Here is a 19,241-nt window from a genome sequence, read left to right on the forward strand (position 1 = left end):
GTAAAACAGAAGAAAATTTCTGTCCTTGGGAAGTTGTTTTTTTTTAATGCTTACTCTGAGCATCCAAAATTTTGCTTAATTGATTTATTTTAAAATGGCTCATTTTTACTGCATCTGAAACAATTGAACTTAACTTGCACATTATCACTAATTGTAATCACAGTCTCATCTCTTCAGAGATGATCCAGAGAAGCTAGTCTCAATTCTAATACTGATGACTGGATTTAATAGAACACCCCTCTTACAAAAGAAGACCTTTAGAAGGGCGCTTGTCTATGGATTTTGACAGGCACAGGTGGTAACACCAACTTCATTCCTTAGCCCTTGGCTGTATAATAACCATTTTATCCATTCAACATGTTTTTAAAGAGAATGGGACAGTGTGTCACTAGCTGCATTCTGTGCTGTCACTTATCTCATGTTGGATCAGAGTAAATGCATTTGCGACTTTTCTTAAAGAATTTAAGAATAAAAGTTATTTAAGGGAGAATAAGATTTAAAGCCCTCAAAAGCACAACATTAACTACATAGCACCGTTTTTCTTCAAGAGACCTATTTTTAGAGCAAACCATATGTTGTTTTATTTTTGATAGAAATGAGCCTTTTCTAGAGCTGTTTAATTGTACTGGCAAAATTTGGCAACTCCATGGGACTTTGATTTCCATAGTAACATCTTAGTTTCCTGTTTAACATATATAAATAATCACTTTTATAAAGAATAAAAAACTCATTTTATCACCATAGCTTTAATGTATTAATATAAGATTTGACACACATTAATCATTGTTCCTTTTCATGAAAAATTTCAATGGCCCATTGAAGTAATCAAAATGATTTCCAGGAGATCACTCTCTCTATTGTTCTTGAACTGTACATGTATTTTGAAATGGGGTGGAAAATATAGAAGTTATTTCTCAGGTCTTATTATAATGTTTCAATTTCTCCATATAGAATAAAAATTATTCAAAGATGCATGTCACTTCTGCTTGTCCTCTTGTCACATCTATTCTTCTCACTAATTTTTCCTTCTTTCTTTTTCTCTTGCCTCCCCATTGCTCACTTTCTGAATATAATAGAAAACAGAGATCCAGGCACACCTAATTTATACAGTAATCAGAGGAGAAAGCTCCATTGTCCTCTTACCTCAGGCCCCCAAAGCAGATGTATATGTGGCTGTCGATCCAGTTTAATGCTTTGTAAACTATTCAACTATTTAACTTTTTATCTTAAGATGTTACCCAATGCAAAAACTATCTCCTATAGTCATTTATTCATAATTAATTGACACAGCTATTTCTCCACAGATAGCTTCAAGAATCATACACTATTCCCAAAAGCAATGTAACATTTTGCCTTTCACTAGCAAAGCAAAGCAGAATCTACTGAATTCACAATAATCTAATTCATGAATTCAGATACCTTTGATCCAAAACTTTTTTGTTCTTTCTTCTGCTTGAACTATCTAGATTGGCTGTATCTGTAGCACTGAGGTGCTAAGAAATTGGGCAGCCCTCTGTTTTGACGAATAAATATTGACTGATAGTCGAAGATGTTTTATTCTGGCAGGAAATCAGTGGAGTCTGTAATCTGATGCTCATTCAGGTTGCCAAACTATTTTCACTGAAATCAGATAATTTAGTCTTAAACCAGTCACATCAATCTTCCTACGTATTCTCCTCTGCCATCGATCAGCAAGGGAATAAGTTTATGTGTGTAGTTGACTTCATCAGATTTTGTAGGTTATGGAAACAGAACTGCCTTCAGCATTTCAGGTTCCTTCCTTAATCTAGAAACCCATGTAGAAGGAAAAATGATAGGGTAACACACTGCTATATTTTAACATTGAGGCAATTCTGCATAGCAATATTCATGTTTAGGTTGAAAATATTGTTATTGTTCTGCTGCAATAGGCAAAGAAGAGTTTTGACCAAAATATTTGAGCGAGTACAACCATCTTTGGCCAATCAGCCTCCTATTGCCCCTGCTCAGTTCAACCCAAGCCCAAGAAACAGGTGTCTTATTTGGTGTGTTTATTGGCTGGATCTCAACTTTCTTAGCATCTATGAGCATTCAGTTAGGAGTTGATGATACATACATTTGAGTTTATCAGACTTATGCAATTGTGTTTGAATCTATATCATTTGAAAAACTAAAGCAAAAAAAATAGGCTTTAAAAATCTTTTTCCTTTTAGAAAACAAAGGAGCGTAGCTTCAACAAGTATTATTGGCAAGAGCTACTAATGTGAAGGGAACTATATAATCTATTTTACTTGAGTTTATTTTGACCTTGCTATTTTGTGCAGTTTTTTCTTTTTTTTTTTTTTTTTTTGGTCTTATGATATTTTCAAGAAACAGTTCATTTTCTTAAATGAAGAAAGAGATTGACAAGCAGTCATTCTTAACAGTCTTCAGAACACAATTCAAGCTACTGGTCCAAAGTATTTGGCACGTAGGCAATAATTTATAATCCTCCATTAGACCCTGCCATTTGAAATCATCACAGTTTTGTTATTTTATCTTGAAAAGAAAAATGCAGATAAAACCAATCATTCTGTCATTCCCTGCTCTGCATCTTAGTGGAGATGATGGTGACAGATGAAAGATCTTTGAAAGAAAGATCGCCTGTGTGTATCAACCCAAACGTTAACTTGTTTTGCATTGTCAGATAACAGTGCTGACTGGAGCAATGAGAAAATAAACATGGACAGGGGCATCAGTGGAAAAGTCCATCACTCAATTTCTACCAATAATAAATAAATGGAGAAAAAATACATATTCATTACATGGTTGAGAGACCCGAAGCCCATAACATTTAGAAATGCAATTTCCAAACATCCTGTGAGCATTTTCAGAAGCTGTAGCTGAATATCAATAGGATATTTGTTCATCCTCAAAGTCATGCTGTTATTATTTTTTCTTCCCCATGTTTCAGCATGTCGTACTTCCTTTGCTGATCCAGTTAAACATAAACATTGACAAGGAGTGGGTCAGAGCTACTATAAAATTGACAGGCCTGTTAGGGATGAGAGAAATTGGTGGAAGTAGGTATCTATCACGGAGAGACACACATACTGAGGTTAAAGCATTTTTCAAACCTTCCCAATTAGAGAAGTTTTGCTGTTAATCAGCTGACATTGTTATTAAGTCAAGATTCCCAAAGTTTTGCAACCATCTTAACAAGACGCGCTGAAGTGAACTGGAATGATGAATGTCCAATAAGAGGTCATAAAATCACTGGAAACACTGTTTTACACTTTGAGGATTGTATTCTGGATCTAAATATATAAATTAACTGCATTTTTGGACTGATCTTACCAGGTTAGCCAGTCAGTAGTCAGACCAACAATCAAAACAGAGAAGTCAGGCTTTGTGATTTGTATCCAATCTTCTCCAAAATCTGGCAATTGAGTGACACATGAAAGCAGAATACTTAATAAACAGTGGGTATACTTTCAATTTTTACTTAAAATGAATTTATTTTCTCTACCTACTATTTCATTTTCCTCAAAATGAAAACAGTCACCTGCCTCTCAGGATATACATTGAGTATATAACTTTTCCAATCTTAATGTTTACAGTATCATTCTCAGAATTTCTTTCTACTTCTTGCCTGTTTTATAACGTGGAGCAAAAGAAATTGTCTTAAGGTGTAGAAGTTCCAGAGAAGTCAGTTGAATCTGGAAATTAATCAGGATGCTTTTTTTTGGCTCTCCGACTTTTGTTTGTAAGTACCCCATGATATTGGGCAGTGCAAGAACTAACCCTACTTCCCACTTGGTCATCTGTCATTATGATTTTTCACAGGAAATGTATGTTTAGGAGCATTCAACCTTGCCAACATCTAGCTGAAAGGTCCTTGGCTTCTCGCCTTGCTCTTGCCACAAACCATCTCTAGGTCAACAGCAAGACAATTGGAATTGTGAATATTGCAGAACTTTTTGTGTGTTATTTTCTTGAGTTATAAAATTAAAAGACCAATATGAAGGTTTTCAGATCAGATATAAAAGTAATCATTATCAAAGAAATTTCCAGCGTCTTCCGTGACAGAAAGCAAATCACAAGAATTTTGCTGTCTTTCAGGTTTGAAGAAATAACAACTCAGCCCAATAAGAAATAGGCTCTAATCTCTTCATTCCTCTAGATTAATGTCATATGTTGGGTATAAACTGCAAGGAAACTAAAACTGTGCATATAACAGCAGAGGTTAGAGAAGGAAGGGACCCTCAAAGATGATAGGATTGAAACCTCTTACTGGAGGTCAGAGAGGCTGTAAAACAGTCACTTGAAGCAGAGCTGGGACTCTGCCACCTGTCTTCTTTCTCAAGTATGCTTACTGGAGATGTTTATCCAAGAAGAGTGGTATTAATTCAGATTCCATTAACTTGAAGTATGTTATCATTTGACCTTGTCTTTATGTAGTTCTGTTTTATGCTCTCTCTTAAAAAGTGAAACATAAAGAGTATTATAGAAAATATGTTTAACCCACTTGAAAGAACTGTGTTTAATGACTTTATCACATTAATTAGTTTTGTATAACTAGATGTTGCTACTTACAGACCATAGAATCATAGGTCACGATCTGAAGTGATCTTGAAAGGTCATCTGGTTTAGCCCTCTGTCTCCTAACTAATGAAATCCTCTTCTATTCTTTTTGCAATAAAATCTGCTAATGAAAAGAGGTCAGTTGATACTTAGAAATATCTTGTAAGCAATTAGTCTTATTGTCATAATTATTGTTGTTTCTCTGGGTATAACAAGACTGCATTCTTAAAGTATTCTATAATTCAGATTTTCTCTCAGATGTGATTATCCTGTCTCCCATTTAGTGCCATTTGGAGGAGTCTTACTATGTGTGTGTCTGCTTTTTCTCAGTTTTACGTACAGAATCATGCCCTAACTTGTCTAAGTCATCGTTGCTGTATTTTTGTCTATTACATTTAAAACCTGTAGTTGGTTTTGTTTTATAAGTGATCAAGGCATTTTTATTTTTATCTGTTAAATTCCTGGACCATGCTGTTAAAATATGTTGTACTCTATATGAATGACAAGTAGCATAAATCCAACATGGAAAATATATATAGCTATAAGTTAATGAGACTGATAGGGTGTGTGACTTGGGAACACAGTGTTGTAATTTTATAACCATCCCTTATATGATTATAGATTTATTTTCCCCCAAACAGTTAATATTTACGAGAAAAACTGCGCTTCAATCTTTTTGGAAATAGAGTTGCTGATAAGTAAAATCAGAAATATAGCACTGCATAATGCTTTGCAATCATCCTGTTCCAGGAGTGGATCACGTAAATTGGACTGGACTGGTTGAGCTCATAAAAGACCTTCAAGCCAAATAGGCAAAGAAAAAAAGCTGCCAAGGCAGCTACTCGCATTTGCTAAGTGATTTTTGCTTACTATTCTACATATAAAGTTAACCCCCTTCTTTAGCCACCTGTCCTTCCTCCCGTGCACATCTGAAAGAAGGGTTGGAAGGAAACTTGGAAGATAGGCTGACCTTCCATGTCTGTTAGGCAAATGAGTCCTGCTTTACAAAGGTGAATTGGTACAATGACTGGGAAAAGAGAGAGACAGTGGAATGAATACAATAAGCTAGAGTTAAATAGGCATTTAATACTATTTCTTAGTTATGTTTGTGTAATTGTGATTACCCATGATCAGGGTCTTGGATTACAAAGTAAAGGAAGGACCAATGTAGAGAGTAGCATAGGGAGTAGGGTTGGTGACGAGAGAGAGTCAGTGGCTCTCTTGGATGGTGGTAGGGCAGAACCCTGCAGCATAGAGAGAAGTTGATCACGTAGGAGTCTGTGATTATAAAGCTGTGTCTCTGAAACACCTAAAGGCCTAGGGTGCAGGATGCCTTTTTCCCTTGAATTGGCCTTCGACTCAGAAGCGTTTGTTCTGTATCTGAATACGCTACTTGGCATCTATATGTCACTGTGTCACTTCCCTAGGGTGGGGCTTATTCTCCTTAATATTAGATTATCTCCACACCCTTACCCACTAACTGTCCCTCTAACACCTCCGGCTGTGCAATGATGTTCTGCATCTTCACTGTTCAGTATTGCAGCCACTAGCCACTTGTGGCTGCTGAGCACATTAAATGTGACTGGTACGACTGAAGAACTGAATTTTAAATTTTAATTAATTTAAAATTGAATAGCCACCTGTGGCTATGGCTTGGAAATAGCATTGTTTTGGCAATGTCACTCCTACATTAGTTTTGACAACCTGAGAACATAAAAGGTGCCCACCTCTAGGGGGAGCTCGAGACCTTCGCTCATACACCTGACTTCTCACCAAGGATAAAAACAATTCCTAGTCAGAGCCTCCCTACCCAATGAGATCATGTGTTACTCAGGGTTGAGAATACAGATCAGAGCACTGAGCACTGAATGTGGAGCAAGAAGATCATGGTGACAGCATATATGTGTTAATATCCACACATGGATATTAACAGCAGGCAGTCACTGCCTGAGGCCCAGAAGGGAGAATACTTGCTGGCTATCTCCCACAAGCCCCCTGAGTGCACTCTATCTTTCCTTTCCTCTCACCTCTATTCTAGGACGAGAGTAAGATATTTAGAAGCCATACACACTTAAAGATTATGGTGCTTCATTCATGGATCACTGTAAAGGAAAACAACATTAGGGAATAAACTGAATGTAAAAGAAGAGCAACAAAGTTTTTTTCAAAAATGCTGTTGCGAGGAGCTTCAAGATGGTGGAAGAGTAAGACGTGGAGATCACCTTCCTCCCCCAAAATACATCAGAAATACATCTACATGTGCAACAACTCCTACAGAACAGCTACTGAACGCTGGCAGAAGACCTCAGACCTCCCAAAAGGGAAGAAACTCCCCACGTACCTGGGTAGGGCCAAAGAAAAAAAGAAAAAACAGAGACAAAAGAATACGGACGGGACCTGCACCAGTGGGAGGGAGCCATGAATGAGGAAAGGTTTCCACACACTAGAAGCCCCTTTGTGGGCGGAGACTGAGGGTGGCGGAGGGGGGCACCTTCGGAGCCGCGGAGGAGAGCGCAGGAACAGGGGTGCGGAGGGCAAAGCGGAGAGATTCCCGCACAGAGGATCAGTGCCGACCGGCACTCACCAGCCTGAGAGGCCTGTCTGCTCACCCGCCGGGATGGGCGGGGCTGGGAGCTGAGGCTCGGGCTTTGGAGGTCAGATCCCAGGGAGAGGACTGGGGTTGGCGGCGTGAACACAGACTGAAGGCATTAGTGCACCATGGCTAGCCGGGAGGGAGTCCAGGAAAAGGTCTGGAGCTGCCAAAGAGACAAGAGACTTTTTCTTGCCTCTTTGTTTCCTGGTGCATGAGGAGAGGGGATTCAGAGCGCTGCTTAAAGGAGCTCCAGAGACGGGCGTGAGCCGCAGCCATCAGCGCGGACCCCAGAGATGGGTATGAGATGCTAAGGCCGCTGCTGCCGCCACCAAGAAGCCTGTGTGCAAGCACAGGTCACTATCCACAACTCCCCTCCCGGGAGCCTGTGCGGCCCGCCACTGCTGGGGTCCCATGATCCAGGGACAACTTCCCCGGGAGAACGCATGGTGCGCCGCAGGCTGGTGCAACGTCATGCTAGTCTCTGCCGCTGCAGGCTCGCCCCGCATCCATACGCCTCCCTCCCTCCGGCCTGAGTGAGCCAGAGCCCCCGAATCAGCTGCTCCTTTAACCCTGTCCTGTCTGAGTGAAGAACAGACGCCCTCAGACGACCTACACGCAGAGGCAGGGCCAAATCCAAAGCTGAACCCCAGGAGCTGTGCGAACAAAGAAGAGAAAGGGAAATTTCCCCCAGCAGCCTCAGAAACAGCGGATTAAATCTCCACAATCAAGTTGATGTACCCTGCATCTGTGGAATACCTGAATAGACAACGAATCATCCCAAACTGAGGAGATGGATTTTGAGAGCAACGATATATATATATTTTTTCCCCTTTTTCTCTTTTTCTGAGTGTATATGTGTATGCTTCTGTGTGTTATTTTGTATGTATAGCTTTGCTTTTACCATTTGTCCTAGGGTTCTGTCTGTCCGTTTCTTTTGTTTTTTGTTTGTTTGTTTGTTTTTTGTATAGTTTTTAGCACTTGTTATCATCGGTGGATTTGTATTTTGGTTTGGTTGCTCTCTTCTTTCTTTCATTTTTTTTTATTACTTAAAAATTTCTTTTAATATTTATTTTTTATTTCAATAACTTTATTTTACTTTATTTTATTTTATTTTATCTTCTTCTTTCTTTCTTTCTTTTTTTTCTCCCTTTTATTCTGAGCTGTGTGGATGACAGGCTATTGGTGCTCCAGTCAGGCGTCAGGGCTCTGCCTTTGAGGAGGGAGAGCCAAGTTCAGGACACTAATCCACAAGAGACCTCCCAGCTCCACGTAATATCAAACGGCCAAAATATCCCAGAGATCTCTGTCTCAATGCCAAGACCCAGCTCCACTCAACGACCAGCAAGCTACAGTGCTGGACACCCTACACCAAACAACTAGCAAGACAGGGACACAACCCCATCCATTACCAGAGAGGCTACCTAAAATCATAATAAGGCTGCAGACACCCCAAAACACACGACCAGACGTGGACCTGCCCACCGGAAAGACAAGATCCAGCCTCATCCACCAGAACACATGCGCTAGTCCCCTCCACCAGGAAACCAACACAACCCACTGAACCAACCTTAGCCACTGGTGACAGACACCAAAAACAACAGGAACTACAAATCTTCAGGCTGCGAAAAGGAGACCCCAAGCACAGTAAGTTAAGCAAAATGAGAAGACAGAGAAACAGCAGATGAAGGAGCAAGGCAAAAACCCACCAGACCTAACAAATGAAGAGGAAATAGGCAGTCTACCTGAAAAAGAATTCAGAATAATGACAGTAAAGATGATCCAAAATCTTGGAAATAGAAAGGAGAAAATACAAGAAACGTTTAACAAGGACCTAGAAGAACTAAAGAGCAAACAAACAGTGATGAACAACGAAATAAATGAAATTAAAAATTCTCTAGAAGCGATCAATAGCAGAATAACTGAGGCAGAAGAACGGATAAGTGACCTGGAAGATAAAATAGTGGAAATAACTACTGCAGAACAGAATAAAGAAAAAAGAATAGAAAGAATTGAGGACAGTCTCAGAGACCTCTGGGACAACATTAAAAGCACCAACATTCGAATTATTGGCAGTCCCATAAGCAGAAGAGAAAAAGAAAGGTACTGAGAAAATATTTGAAGAGATTATAGTTGAAAACTTCCCTAATATGGGAAAGGAAGCAGTTAATCAAGTCCAGGAAGCACAGAGAGTCCCATACAGGATAAATCCAAGGAGAAACAGGCCAAGACACATATTAATCAAACTATCAAAAATTAAATACAAAGAACAAATATTAAAAGCAGCAAGGGAAAAACAAATAACACACAAGGGAACCCCCATAAAGTTAACAGCTGATCTTTCAGCAGAAACTCAGCAAGCAAGAAGGGAGTGGCAGGACATGTTTAAAGTGATGAAGGAGAAAAACCTACAACCAAGATCACTCTACCCAGCAAGGATCTCATTCAGATTTGACAGAGAAATTAAAACCTTTACAGACAAGCAAAAGCTAAGAGAATTCAGCACCACCAAACCAGCTTTACAACAAATGCTAAAGGAACTTCTCTAGGCAGGAAACACAAGAGAAGGAAAAGACCTACAATAACAAACCCAAAACAATTAAGAAAATGGTAATAGGAACATACATATCGATAATTACCTTAAATGTAAATGGATTAAATGCTACAACCAAAAGACACAGACAGGCTGAATGGATACAAAAAAAAAAAAAAAGACCCGTATATATGCTGTATACAGGAGACCCACTTCAGACATACAGACTGAAAGTGAGGGGCTCGAAAAGGATATTCCATGCAAATGGAAATCAAAAGAGAGCTTGAGGGCCTCCCTGGTGACGCAAGTGGTTGAGAGTCCGCCTGCCGATGCAGGGGATACGGGTTCGTGCCCCGGTCTGGGAGGATCCCATATGCCGCGGAGCGGCTGGGCCCGTGAGCCATGGCCGCTGAGCCTGCGCGTCCGGAGCCTGCGCGTCCGGAGCCTGTGCTCCGCAACGGTGGAGGCCACAACAGTGAGAGGCCCGCATACCACAAAAAAAAAAAAAAAAAAAAAAAGAGAGCTTGAGTAGCAATTCCCATATCAGACAAAATAGACTTTAAAGCAAAGACTATTACAAGAGACAAAGAAGGACACTACATAATGATCAAGGGATCAATCCAAGAAGAAGATATAACAATTGTAAATATTTATGTACCCAACATAGGAGCACCTCAGTACATGAGGCAAATACTAACAGCCATAAAAGGGGAAATCGACAGTAACACAATCATAGTAGGGGACTTTAGCACCCCACTTTCACCAGTGGACAGATCATCCAAATGAAAATAAATAAGGAAACACAAGCTTTAAATGATACATCAAACAAGATGGACTTAATTGATATTTATAGGTCATTCCATCCAAAAACAACAGAATACACATTTTTCTCAAGTGCTCATGGACCATTCTCCAGGATAGATCATATCTTGGGTCACAAATCAAGCCTTGGTAAATTTAAGAAAATTGAAATTGTACCAAGTATGTTTTCCAACCACAATGCTATGAGACTAGATATCAATTACAGGAAAAAAACTGTAAAAAATACCAACACATGGAGCCTAAACAATACACTAATTAATAACCAAGAGGTCACTGAAAAATTCAAAGAGGAAATAAAAAAATACCTAGAAACAAATGACAATGAAAACACGATGACCAAAACCTATGGGATGCAGCAAAAGCAGTTCTAATAAGGAAGTTTATAGCAATACAATCCTACCTTAAGAAACAAGAAACATTTCAAATAAACAACCTAACCTTACACCTAAAGCAATTAGAGAAAGAACAAAAAAAAACCCCAAAGTTAGCAGAAGGAAAGAAATCATAAAGATCAGATCAGAAATAAATGAAAAAGAAATGAAGGAAACAATAGCAAAGATCAATAAAACTGAAGCTGGTTCTTTGAGAAGATAAACAAAATTGATAAACCATTAGCCAGACTCATCAAGAAAAAAAGGGAGAAGACTCAAATCAACAGAATTAGAAATGAAAAAGGAGAAGTAACAACTGACACTGCAGAAATACAAAGGATCACGAGAGATTACTACAAGCAACTATATACCAATGAATGGACAACCTGGAAGAAATGGACAAATTCTTAGAAATGCACAACCTTCCGAGACTGAACCAGGAAGAAACAGAAAATATGAACAGGCCAATCACAAGCACTGAAATTGAAACTGTGCTTTAAAATCTTCCAACAAACAAAAGCCCAGGACCAGATGGCTTCACAGGTGAATTCTATCAAACATTTAGAGAAGAGCTAACACCTATCCTTCTCAAACTCTTCCAAAATATAGCAGAGGGGGGAACACTCCCAAACTCATTCTACAAGGCTACCATCACCCTGATACCAAAACCAGACAAGGATGTCACAAAGAAAGAAAACTGCAGGCCAATATCACTGATGAACATAGATGCAAAATTCCTCAACAGAATACTACAAACAGAATCCAACAGCACATTAAAAGGATCATACACCATGATCAAGTGGGGTTTATTCCAGGAATGCAAGGATTCTTCAATATATGCAAATCAATCATGTTAAAAAAAATGCTGTTGCACTAAGCACAATTGTGGATCTGCCATTAGATAACCAAGGACATCCATGTCTCCATCTCAAGCACTTTTCTGTCAGTCCAATAGCTATTGCCCTGTTTTGGCAAGACCGCTTGGTGTTTTGGGCAGACAGCCCAAGCCAACCCTCTAGGGTCCCTGAAGTAAATGCTTTCTCTTGTTCTGTCTCTCACTCCTTTTCCTCTAAGTGTGGATCTGCCTCTTCCCCCATTCTGAATTAAAAACCAAGGACCGGGGATAGACTTGGGGGGAAAGTAGAGAAAGAAGAGCCAGTGACCATGGTTTATGTTGTTCTTTAAGTCTGTGGTTCTTAAACTTGAGCAGCACATCAGAATCACCTGGAGGGCTTGTTAAAATGCCATCTGCTGGGTCCCATTCCAGAATGTCAGACTTAGTAGGTCTGGTATGGGACCTGAGAACTTGTGTTTCTAAGAACTTTCTGGGTGATGCTTACAATGCGGGTCCAAGGACCGTACTTGGAAAACAGCTACATTAGTTCTTGCTTTAGAATTTAGGGTCCAACCTCCAGCTGGTAACAATAAGTTGTCTCAGCTTCTCCGCCAACTCTGTCGTGTTTGTGTGTATGTGTGTATGTGTATATGTGTGTTTATATTCTCAGGGAACTCTTAGAGGAGCAGTTGTGGTTGAGGGCAAGATCCAGCTTTTCTGATTCCCCTGATCAAATGCAGCCTTTAAAATAATCTTTTAATGGTGCCCAAGAACGGGACCCAAATACTGCTTCTATTTTCTATTCTCTGTTCTTCTTCCCATGCTGCCATCTTTCATTAATTCTACTCTACAATGGTGATCCTATGACTTTTTATTTCCTGAACTGTAGTTCAGAGTTGAGGATATTGGTTAAAACAGAAACAAGCCAACCAGCCACTCCTACAAGGGATAAGAAATCAGAACCATCCCCCATGACATGACATTATCATTTTTTCCTGTGCCTGTATGGGAGAGGCAGAGCCTGGGGTGGTGGTTGCTGTGTGGATGGTAGGTCTGCAGGACCAAACTTTCTTCTTTGGCAGGGAGGAGTTAAGGTTGAATTGGAGGTCTTAGGAGGTGATGGAGAAAAGATATGAGGCTGCCTAAGAGCAATTCCTAAACAGAGAATTAATGTTGGGACCTTGGTCATCACCTGCTCCAGTGGAACACATCTGTGAATGGGCTGCTCATCGGTGTCCCCTGTGGGGCCTCCTCAAAATACAGCAGCCTGGACCTCACTCCTAGAGGGTCTGATTCAGTGGGTCTCCTTTCGTAAATGAGACACCTGAGAAGATTGATTTATTATCACACCTACTGGCATAGATGGATTTGAAATTCAGTTGCCTGAAACAACCAGTGCTGCTTCCCACATCTGCTGCCTCTGTTTAAATTAGGTGACACTAATGATTCTCCCCCTGAAGAGAAAGATCTATCTTCATCCCCTCACTTACAAATGGCAGCATTGCCGGTGACTGACACTGTAAGGGAAAAGGAATTTTATCCTGACCCTAGGACAACGTTAAAAAGCTGTAGAAACAGGAAGAGTGTGTCATGCTTACCTCTTCTATGAGATTAGTCCACTTTTGTAAATAGTCCACATATCTTAGGGCTCCAAAGACACACTTTATAAAAATCCAGATGTTCACAGACACTGCAATCAATTGCAACCTTGGATAATGGCACTCCTCCTATTCAAGGGCAGTTTCAACAGGATATGATATATTTTGTTTTTAGTTGCTATAAGTACCAATATCTCAAGAAGTGGTGTTATAATAACTCACTTTATCCCAGCTAGTGGCTGACCTCCAGGGAGCTCAAAACATTTTGTTATTTGTTTCTTATTAGTTATCAAAATTAAGATCTTCTGAAAGAGATAGAAAGTCTTATTGCTTCCATTTTACAGATAAAGCAGTCAAGGCCCAAAGGCTAAATGATTGTTTTGTAGCCTCACAGAATCTGGAGCCCTTGTGTTTCTGGGGTCAGGGGTCTAAGATCTAGAAATTAAAACAAAAACAAAGTCCTGCTGTATGAAATATTTGTCTTGTCATTTCCTAATGTAAAAGAGAGTAGAACTTTCTTTCTGGCAAACCTGTCATAATGTATACTTGACTCACGGAATAACAAAGCATTTTTCTTTCTCCTCTCATTTTTTGCTTTTTTAAAAAGTAGATTTAGACCTGAGATATTAAAATATCAACTTTTAAAAAGTTGAACATGTTTTTCTTTTGTGTACAGAATCAGCTATATTCAGAAAAATCTCGCCAGATTTGGAGCTTTGTGAAAGCATAGATGGGACTTAGAAACTCCGTGCTTCTCCACAGATTTCATCATTATTCTCTCCTGTCTTTGTGACAAGTGTGGCTGTGTGGGAACACTGACAGTCCAGAGGAGGAAGAAGCAACTGTAGGTTAGGTCCTCCTGTTCATCCCCAGAGCTTCCCAGGCTTGCTCCTCACATAATACCCTCCACCCCAGCTCACCAGTTTGAAGTTACGTCTTGTCTGAGTTCCTGGCAGGCAGAAACTGTTCTCTTATCTCTGTACCCCACGTACATAGAAGAGAGCCTTGTACATATTAGTTATGTGCGCCTGATCTATTCCATTTGCCTTGCTAGAAACCCTATCTTTAATACTCTGTCCTGTGCCTGGTAGGCTAACCCATATGGAAGCCAGCCAGGCACTGCCTTGGGTTTAGCCAGTAGGAGGCAACTATAGGATATTTGAGGGCAGGAGAGTTAGGCTGAGGTAGGTCTTCTACTGTCTCCCTCTTTCCTGGGTTGCCATGGGTAGCTCTATCCATCGTGATAAAAAAAAAAAGCTACGTGACAATGTCCAAAAACATTTCATGACACTCTGTACAGAAATGACAGACTTAAAAAATGAAAAGAGAATAGAAGAAAACAAAACAAAAAAAGCAAACCTTTTAAATGCTATCCTTTCCAGAAACCTGAAATTTATACTAGGCTGAGTATCAGACAACTATTTAACGTAATTAATATGGTTTGCTGTTAAAATACAGATTAATGAGACTTTTAAATAAGTTCTAACATGTTCATATTTGCATTTCACAATGCTTGTTTTTATTTATCAGTGAATTATACACATGTATACCTGGAAGAGACCTGCTTCAGGCTGATATATGATTAGTTATCCTGAGCAGATAATTTTTTTATTGCTTTTTAGAAACACCTACAACCGCTTATAGTTATCATTACCAGTCTCTGTGGTCAGGGTATACTTGTTAGAGTCATAGGGGACTTCTCTGCTGTCCATGATGATTTGGTTCCAGGTTACTTAGAGTTGACAAATTTTGAATCCTTGTTTTATCTTACTCAATGCAATGTTAAAAACTGTATGATGATAAATCTCAAAAGGCACCCACAAATCAGAGATTATTAGAGATGAAATGTTTCCCAACTTTGAAACTCTGTAGGGATTTTTTGCTTTTCTTCTAAAATCTATCACAGTTGAGACCACAGATGGTGTCTTTATTTCTCTGTGTTCTTTGCAGCCCTTGGCCGGATGACTGGCACATTGCAGGTACTCAGCCCATAATTGCGGGGGGTCATCTAGTCGCACCTTATGATTTAAAGCAAGAAACTTCTGCACATAATTTCTTAGAGATGGTCACTTAACTCCCATCCGAAACCTTGACATATTGCAAGGCAGTTTCATTCTGCCTTGATAATTTGACCAAATTCAATCCTTCTTCTAAGGACAGCCCATGAATCTGAAGTCAGTTATTTTGCATTTTCTCTTTACTTAAGTCTTCTCTTTTAACTTAACATATGTAATTCGTTATTTTCTTTTCCAAAAATCCTACCGTATAATGATTTCAATTCATGTTCATTTATACTCTAATTTGTTACTATTTCTCTTCAACTATGGCCCCAGATATAAACCTATAGATTTGGTCTGATTAATATGGGATTAATTTGGTCTGATTAATATGGGATTTCAATTCATGTTCATTTAATTATACTCTAATTTGTTATTATTTCTCTTCAACTATGATCCCAGATATAAACCTATAGATTTGGTCTGATTAATGTGGGATGTGACAAACTCTTCCTCTTATATTCTGAACACTATGCTTATTTTAATGCTGAATGAGGTTCCATTGCCTCCAAAAAGTGAGTTATTGCATTTTAGTCACCTAAGTGAAAAGACAACTGTTAGCATTTTTGAGAAAAGACAGTGGCATGCCAAACAATACACCATTATCCAATTAGTCAACTAGAAAAGAGATCCTTTTCAAGAGGGTTTTTGAGATCTGACTTCTCAACAGAGCTTCTGTTGTTTAGTCTTCATCCTGTGTCACAAAGAGGCAAGGTGCTGGAAAAAAGACATCATGAATACATAAGTTTTTTTTATTTGTGCAAAAATGCATTCCATAGACCATTAAAAATGACAGTTTTGATAACACGAGGCAGTAATGTGGACCAATAAGAGATGACATTTTTAGAATTCTTAAAGAGTAATTAGTAATTTCCATAAAGTGGACTCACTGTCTATTACTGTTACAGCCAGTAGTCAAATTGAACAAATTTTGCATGTCGTATTTACTCCCTAGGAACCCATGGCATGATAAATTATATCTATTTAGTTTTTTACTCCTTGCTTAAGGTACAAGACCAAAACATTGGTGGGAGAATGACCCCTATTATTCATGTGCATGTTTAAATGCAATTCTACTGATTGAATGGGGAGTGGTGAGTAGAGTAAGTTTAGAGTGAAGTCTTTTCTAGGTTGCCAGACTGAGAAGTACATGTTATTGGCCCTTGCATTTATTAAATAGAAAAAAGTAAATTTATTAAAGGTGCGTTAAAGACTTTTCATTTAGATCAAAGAAAAAGCCAAGATAGATTCTTCATATCGTATAGGAACTATATATGGTCTTGGCCATTTAAAACTCTCTACTGTAATTTCATAGTCAGTTAAAACCTTCATATACTTATAAGTAATTATATTATGGTATGAAGAACCTATAGAATTGAGGCTAAATAATAGTAAAATTTGACAGGAAAAACTACCTGAAATGCACTGTGTATCATGGACCATTTATGGGAGAAAGTTTCTCCAACTCATCCCTCCAATCCAATGGTTCGCAAACGTACTGAGCACAAGTACTCATTTAAAAATGCAGATTCTCAAGACCCATACCCTGAAATTCTAATTCGATAGGCCTCTAGCAGGGCTTCATAAACTACATTTTAAACCACATCCCTATGGACCCTGATACAAGTGGTGTTCAGCCCACTCTTGGAGAAACTTTGGATTAAAACTATCCTTAAAGAATTTTCATTTTAGTTGATTTCTGAAATAATTGTGTTCTATTGACCATCAAAGTAAATTTCTAGTGTTAGTGGGTACTAAACAGACAAGAGAGGTGAGGCAGATTTATGGATATTTAAATGACTTATTTTAAACTAATTTTAGACTTACACGTTTATAGATTGTTTTTAAAGGCCAGCTCTTAAATGGTCCTTCTATGATGCTGAGCATGATGAAATGGTAATATAAATGTGTGGTAAAAACACAAGGACTGAGCTCCCTGTTTGCTTCTTGCTTATCTTGTAAAATGACTTGCCCATGTATATTTATATAAGCTTTACATATTTTATTTAGAAAATTGTCACCATTTACTGATATACAGTGTACACTCTTTTTTTTGTATTTTTATGCTTCAAAATATGATACCAGTCAGCTTAGTCGGTAGAGGGACCATACAATATTCACAGTATTTAAATTAAGCCCTAAAACCATACAATTTTAGAACATACTCTGAATATTTACTGCTAAATTTTCCATTAGAAAAACTCTCTCTAGTCTAATAAATAACACATAAATTTTATCCAGCCATTAAAAAGTTCAAGAAAAATCTTTATCAGCATGTAGCTATGTTAGTGACCTGTGCACAACCTCTCAACAAAATACCTCCATTAAATATTTCAGTTCCATAGTATGGCTGAATTTTGTCATGCTCGAAGTGATTTTAAATATTTATTTAGTTTAATTCAGCATGAGTCATTTCATCCTGAATTCTAATGCTAACCTGAGAACATATAATGATTGAAAGAAGGAATCATTATTATATATTAATGGTGAAAATGGAGTTAAAATATATTTTAACACACTTGTGAATATCTAAAGCTGACAGCAATAAGGAATATACTAAGAAGACATTTTCTCTTTATTATTCATATTAAATATGCCACTTTTATATTCTGTAGGTAGAATGAGCCCCATAAATATGGTAATTATATTTGAATACTATGCAGTCAATACACTCAGAAATTAAATATGTTGAAGCAGCCAAATTCTTCTCTTGTTGGTTATTAGTAAAGAGATAACTCCTCTGTGGGGACAGCTGTCACTGTTAGTTAAAAATCCCTACTGTGTAAATTGGTATAGATACTTTCTGAAAAGTGAGGGTAGGCTTTTCTACGGTAGGCTATTATAGCTTCTTCATAAGCCAGTCACATCAACCATCTATGTTCTGGTTCACTGACCTACTCTATAAAGCCATTATGGATGATTGTGTCTGTCCAGCAGCCCCAGGGCCCCATTAAAGATCTATTTCAAGTCTCAGATGCCTTCTGATAGAAGACACATATTCTCAAACTCCAGTTACAAGGCATGAACAGGTATAACAGTTTTTGAATTTAAAATTTCCATTTTACATAACACAAACTTGGTCTAGTTTTTGCTTCTTAGAAATCATAAGTGTTGCTGTGTTGGGGGCAGGCGTGGGGGAAGTAGGGGAAAACTGGATAGGACTCAGACTATTACAACTTTAAAACACCTGAAAAACCTTTGTCTTAAATTGCACCTTGGATCCAGTATAGTGCTAATAAAGGTGCTTGTCCACTGACTATCCAAACACTTTCTCCCTCGCCTCTGACCTAGAAGATTGGACCTGCCAGTGAAAATGCAGCAGGGTCTCTGCCAATTCCACCTTTTGCTCTGCCAAGAGTTTCCACTGTAGTAGACTCCAAGACTATAGACAACTTCTGCTAATGACAATGCTAAGGTTGTGGGCCTAGTAAATAGCCATTAGGTAATAACACTGATCAAGACAGAAAGAGGATGGCTGGGCTCAGTTTGGCCTAAGGGGTGTTAGCCCAGCATTGTGGATTGTACATTTCTATTCTTGGCTCAATTACTGATGGGTGATTTGACACTGAACTTGAATACTCTTCAGCTTTGGTCTTTCTGTCTGTGAGACATTATGATAATAATGTCTATATCTTAGGAAGGAGATCATGCACTAATTACTAAAGCAACTACTTGTGCATGAAAGAAACAATCATGGGTTGCCAACCTAAAAATATAATAAGAACACATTTACACATGATTTGCATGAACTTCTGAATAAAGTTACCCTGTATATAACAATTATAAAACTAGGTTGATTTGTGTGAACTTACCAGTAAGTTGTGAATACACCCCTCAAGTGGTCTTTTCATTTTTTAAAAAATTTCTTTCATAGTATTTGAAAATTTTCAAAT

This window comes from Mesoplodon densirostris, chromosome 9, assembly GCF_025265405.1.
Source record: "Mesoplodon densirostris isolate mMesDen1 chromosome 9, mMesDen1 primary haplotype, whole genome shotgun sequence".
Taxonomy (NCBI): Eukaryota; Metazoa; Chordata; class Mammalia; order Artiodactyla; family Ziphiidae; genus Mesoplodon; species Mesoplodon densirostris.